Raw genomic sequence first — 6,767 nt, forward strand, 5'->3', positions numbered from 1 at the left:
AAAACAGCTTATAAGCTAATTCAAACGGACTCTTAAACAAGTTGTATGAAAAATTAGAATTAAAGAGTTGTCAAAAAGAAAAAAAGACATTCTTTTTTAAAATGGACTTAGAAGAAAAATAAGACAAACAAATTAAAACTTAAAAAATATAACTTATGTATAATAATTTACTGAAAATTCAAAATAATATATTTGAGCCCATAATTTTAAAAGTACTATAAATTTAATATTAAAAATTAACTTTAAATTCTGAATCTGTTTAGGAACACCAACAATCTTTGGATGCTTATTAATTCTCTAGTTTAACTTCTTATAATATTTAAGTTCCCTATAACATGACATATCTTCTTTTACTTATCCATATTTCTTCTCTCTCTTGTTGAAGCTAAGCACAAAAACAACAATGGCTCCGGCTTCTAATTTTCACTGCATCTCTAAGTCTGTGTGTGTCATGGATGCCTCGACTCGTCTCGGCTCGAGCTTAGTCAAGCGGCTACTCACAAATGGCTACACGGTTCATGCTGCTATTCAAAATATTCACGATGGTTCGTTTTTTTCTTTTTACCGCTTACTAGGAGCTCTCACTTTTTTTTGCTTCTTTGATGGCTCAAATCTGCAACCTCGAGATTGAAAGTGAAGGGTGCTTACAAAGCGGTTTTCCTCCTCTAAGGAGGTCATCCTTCCGGCGGGATCTAAAAGCTCTCCAACGTGTTGCGGAGCCTTCGGCCGTGAGAGGGTGGATGAGCAACCACTCTTGTCGATGATTCGTTAATTAATTAGTTTTCTCATCATTCACAAAGCTTTTTTTCTGTATTTCACTTGATATTGGGTTTCTTTTATTAGGTGATCATGATGAACTCTTGGAATTAAGTGATGGATTGGATGCATGTGACATGAAGAGACTTAAGAATTTTCATCTAGACCCTTTTGATTATCATAGTATTGTTGATGCTCTAAAGGGATGTTCTGGCTTGTTTTACTCCTTTGAACTTCCAAAGGACCAGTCAAGCACTTATGATGTACGTATATAAACGTTCACTCTTAATTTTCACCATTTTTTATTTTTGAGTTTAATTATATGCACTATATATTAGCTTAATTTTTTTTTAAAAAAAATCCATATCACCTTTATATTTTTTTAGTAGATAATATGATCTATTTTTAAGATTACAAATCTTATATTTAAGGTGACGTACTAATAAATATTCTTTAGGTAACTTCATAGTGACGAGATACACATAACTTAAAATCTTGCTTTTTTCCCATCAACATTCCCAAGTTCATAGCTATATAGTCTGACATTAATTTTAGCTGTTGGCAAAAAGTAGGAAAAAGAAAGAAAATTGCGTAAAGGGAAATAATCATGTAGGCAGAAAATGTAAGGCAAGTCATTTCTATTATTTTTTTTTGAGAAAATATTAATAGCTTAGTTAGTTGATTATCTGAATTTTTACTTTATTGGTGAGGTTAAATTTCTGACCGAAATCAAATATTATGAAAGTAGTTGAGCGATCATTGAAATGTGCAATGAATTCCATTATCACCGTTGAATTACTTGACAATAATGGGTCTCTTTTTGTTTGATTATGAGTTGGTCCTTGATATATATAATGGACCAAAGTGTTTTTTGATAATATTCCAGGATTTTTAATTATTTTCTTTTATCATGAATTGGAATAAGTCAATAGTGTACACCAACTAATCGATGTGTCTTCTATCATATATATATATATATATATATATATATATATATATATATATATATATATATATCTTATGACATATATATAAATTGAATAGAAAAAAAAGGTCTTCCAAATTATTCTAGCTAAGTTTATTAGGTAACCGAAAACGCAAAATAATTAAATTAAGGTATGGACTTTAGTGTACATATTTTAGGTTTGTAATTAATGTGTATCCCCACAACACATCTCCTAACAACTCAAAATTGACACTATGGAAAGCTCAACGAGTCCTGCCTAATTGGTCACCCTACCTACATAGGCATGCAAGAATAAGTGCATGTTTAATTTGAGAATGACTTAATAATATTAGTATAGTTTCTACTGTTAATAATTTCTTTTAAGAAAAAAACAAGAAATTGAAATTTAAATATGGTATAGAATAAGAGTCTGTTTCGATTGACTTTAAGTTGGTCAAAATCAACTTAAAGCTCTTTTTCAGCTTTTGAACGTGTTTGTCTAATGCTAACTTTAAGCCAGAAAGTTCTTAAAGTTAGTCAAAAATGAAAAGTTAGGATTCCTAACTTTTTTTTTCTAAGTGCTTAAAGTCATTTTCTTTGACCATGGAAATTACTTTTATATCCCTTATATTTTAACTAAATTCCCAAATTACCATTTTTATTCTTTTAACCCTAAAATTCACATAATTTTTCTCATTTAAGCACTTTTATCTAAACACTCAACTGCTTATTTATAAAAATAACTTTCAGCACTTTAAAGTTCTAAAAACACTTCATACATAAAAGTTACTTTTTTTAAGCTCATCCAAACAGGCTCTAAGTATAATAGTGTGACATAAAATGAAAGAAAAGTTTAAAAGTAATTGATTAATCATCTCTTCAAACTCACACTCATTATTATTTGGGCCCTACAACTACCTTTTTGTTGTATTGTATATATAGATGCTAGCTGGGTAGCTTTATACATACAAAGTCCTTGAATCGATTAACTCTTCACATCCCAAATTGATCTCTTTATATAACAATAATCCAATTAATAGATCGACTCTCTATTAGTTGGATTGTTATATACTCCTAATTACTAGTAGTTTGAACATTAATAGTTCAATTTGTGTAATGGATGCCTCAAGTTGTTTAGGTACAAAACTTGTTAAATGTCTTCTTCAGAGAGGATATATTGTTCATGCAGCCCTTCAAAATTATGGTTAGAAACATAATTATTAATTGCTACTACTTTTTTTAATTTCCCCCTTTTCCATTCATTAGTTTTCTTTCGGATTGATTTCTCAGAATGGTCATTCGACTAATAATTATTATCTAAGAAAATCATTTTTTTTCTTGATTTCAATCTTGTTCAACAAAGAAAGTGAATTTCCTTATGAGATAATGACTATTACTTGAGTGACAATATGAGAAATTAACTCAATTTCTTCCTTTCCTTAATTTCATATTAGACGAATCGTTATTCTTGAACGAACTTGAAGGTGGTGATGATGACAAGACGAAGAAATTGAAGATTTTTCAGTCGGATCCTTTTGATTATCATAGTATTGTTGATGCTCTAAAGGGTTGCTCTGCTCCCTTCTATTCCTTTGAGTCTCATGATGGTCATTCCACTTACGATGTACGATTACTCTTAACGGGAAAGTTTATCCCTCTGATCTTAGTTGCGGCCCCCCGATCAAACTAGAGCGTAAGGGCGCTTTGATTTACTCTAAAGATTCTGCGATTTAATTTGTGGTTTGAGTTTTAACTTTTACATTAGGTCATGTAAAAAATTATAATCATCCATAAAAAAGGTAGAATTGATAACTTGAATAATATAAAACAGATTATCAACTACAACAAATCGTCATCACGAAAACTTTGCTTCGAAAATTTTCCTTTTGAGTCGATGGTATATCAGAAATAACCTCTATCCATGACAGGAATATATTGGAGAAGTGGAGGTGAGGGCAGCACATAATGTACTGGAAGCATGTGCACAAACAGACACTATTGAAAAAGTTGTGTTCACTTCCTCAGCAACTGCAATTATTTGGGGACATCATGAAAATGATCAAAACTCTGCATCCATGGTTCTTGATGAAAGACATTGGAGTGACATCAACTTTTGTCGTAAATATAAGGTATATATGATAACATACATTAAATTTAGAATATGTAAATGTATGCAATACTCCTCTTTTATTTTCATTTATTTTTTTCTGGAGTCGACGAATATTAATGTTAAAAATTGTACCTAATTGAATTAATTAAAAGTTCATGTACTGATCGACTTGACCAAAAGACTATAGTGAAGACTACTACTTGTGCATGATGTTCTATGAGAAGACTTTTGTATAATTTATTAATTATTATGTTTTAATATGCTAATTATAATAACCAATTCATTGTGAAAATGGGAACAAAGTTACTTGCGCACATCTAATGCATGCTTCAAAGTTCAAACTATGTTGATTATCATGGTTAAGTGATAAATTAGATTAATTTAGACACATTACTCCCTCTGTTTCACTTATGTGGCCTAGCTACTTTTTGAAGAGTCAAAATGATGATTTTTTTTTACCACAAATTTTTAAATAATAACCATTAATTGTGACTTATAAGATATTTTTTCTCTAGTTTCTAAATATTTGGATTTCATTTAAAAGATAAACAAATTATGTATTCGAATTGACACGAAAAATTAAGAGGGAACTTACATAAATCTCATTAGTTTAGGAGCTAATTATTTAAATACACTCTAGTTTGCAATATTACATATCCTACCATAAATTTGTGCATCTAGATACATGCAGCTACGTCCCGATACATTCATATATGCTCTAGATACATTATATCCAAGTGGATTCGCATGTATCTAGTGTGATTCGCATGCACTTGCGATACATACGAATCTCACTCGCTTTTCTCCCCAATCTCGCTCGCCTCTCTCCCTATTTTAGTATATTTTGTAGCAAAAATACATGTATCTGGTATGAAACTTTTAATTAATAGTAAGATACATATTATTTTGAAAGTATAGATAATAATAGTAAATTTGTTAGTGAAGTATGTGTAATTATGTCGTTTTTCCATATAATTGGTTTGAGCTTTCTACAAAGTTAGGAGTAAGGTCGCCGCACATCCCAACCTTTTCAGACCCCGCTTATGAGATCATACTGAATTGTTTGTTGTTGTAATATGCCCAAATATAATTAACAACCCCTCTGCACTATAAAGATATATAGGAGTAAGGTCTATGCACGCTCACCCTTTCTAAATTTTACTTGTGAGATTAACCTGAATTTATTATTGTTATTGTTGTAATATGCCCAAATGTGAGTTAATTTTTTTCATGAAAATGGATAGCTATGGCATGCATTGTCAAAAACACTAGCAGAGAAGACAGCTTGGGCATTGGCTATGGACAGAGGAGTCAACATGGTATCAGTCAACGCAGGACTGTTGATGGGTCCTGATCTAACGGTCACAAATCCATATCTTAAAGGTGCTGCTGAGATGTACGAAGATGGAGTGTTTGTGACCGTTGATCTAGATTTCTTGGTGGAGGCCCACATTTGTATCTACGAAGAAATTTCAACTTATGGACGCTATTTGTGCTTTAATCACATCATTAACCAAACTGAAGATGCTGTTAAACTTGCCAACATGTTATCCCCTTTGCTTTCTTCACTTCAAAGGTACTTACTATATATTATATTATCTCATGCTTCAAATTCTTTTCTAATATGTCGAGCTAAGGACCTATCGAAAATAGTTTCTTACTCTCATAAAGGTAGAAGGGCTAGGTTTACGTATATCCTATCCTCTCCAAACCCCATTTGTGAGATTACGGTGTGTGTATATATGTTCATTACTAGAAACCAATTAAGGAATTGGCGGCAAACAAAATTTTAAAGTCAAACAACAAAAATTTCACGTTAATCCTTTATAGTTACGAATTAGCGACGGGTTATAAGAAAATTAAATTAGCTAGGAGTTTTTCATTGCCAATAAATTGCATAGCAAATTCCATATTTTCTAATAGTGGTTATTGTTGTAATAATTATGAATATTTTTTGAAGATTCTTTAAATTTTATAGCTTGGCGGTCCGTATATATAATTTCTTTCGAAAATGCAAATTATTAATTTCTTGGTGATGATCTTTTGAACGCAATTCTTGAATATCAACGTTGTTGTCTATGATAATTGAGGTAATTAATATGAGGAGCTGGATCTCATACAATTTTTTCTTTTTGATTTGATAGTTGGGAGAGTGATACAAGGATAATTCAAGAAAGGATAAGCAACAAGAAGTTGAACAAACTTATGGTTGAATGCCAGCCACAGACAAATGGCAAATCAAGAGGAATGCTTATGAAAGTGTCAACATAATATCCTTTTGATTGGGCATTATGAATTGATTAGTAACCTCCATATATTCTAGAAATTATTGTCCAAGGTTATTAAATTCGACAACAATATTCCACCCAAACAAAAGAAAATATACTAAAGAAGGAATTAATTATATATTAAGCTCAAAAATGGCTTAATATATATATGGCATGTAATTATGTTGATGTGCAAAGTCAACATTAGTAAAGCAATAATTTAAGAGCCCCATATGACTTTTAGGGGATAATATTTTTGCAACTTGTAGTTGTTGCTTTTAAGTGCAAATCATTTATTTCAAGTCCAATTCGAGCAAAGAAATTTGAGATTTCCGAATCAATGCTAGCTTAATTATCAAATCAACTAGAAGTAAATACAATAATGTCTTGGTAATGTACGTAAATGTAAGGATTAAGAAACCAATTGTCATGCTTAACTTCATATACATTTTTGTAGAACTTATACTCCTCTCTTTTAAGCAGGAGTTGAACTCTTTCAAAAGCAAAAGGTCATGGGTATGCCTCAGCATGGGTAAAGACCTAGAGAATCCTTTGTTTTTTTGGCGTTTATCCATAAATTTTTGAATTTCACCCCTAGACATGAAAGTCCACTCTCTTCAAATGCAGGAAGGGTAGACATTTAGTTTAATGAGAAGGTTAATGAATCAGATCGACTCGATTGATATGA

The 6,767-nt window shown here is 31.1% G+C and overlaps 1 pseudogene across 1 annotated transcript; it reads left to right on the top strand.

Annotated features, from left to right (window-relative positions):
- The first annotated feature begins 318 nt into the window (after positions 1 to 318).
- Positions 319 to 6,347, top strand: LOC129889684 (cinnamoyl-CoA reductase-like SNL6; annotated as a pseudogene). Its single transcript, XR_008766938.1, has 5 exons — positions 319 to 545; positions 844 to 1,019; positions 3,631 to 3,831; positions 5,057 to 5,388; positions 5,957 to 6,347. The product of XR_008766938.1 is annotated as a cinnamoyl-CoA reductase-like SNL6 (transcript).
- Positions 6,348 to 6,767: the final 420 nt, after the last annotated feature.

Source organism: Solanum dulcamara, chromosome 5 (assembly GCF_947179165.1).
Source record: "Solanum dulcamara chromosome 5, daSolDulc1.2, whole genome shotgun sequence".
Classification (NCBI taxonomy): Eukaryota; Viridiplantae; Streptophyta; class Magnoliopsida; order Solanales; family Solanaceae; genus Solanum; species Solanum dulcamara.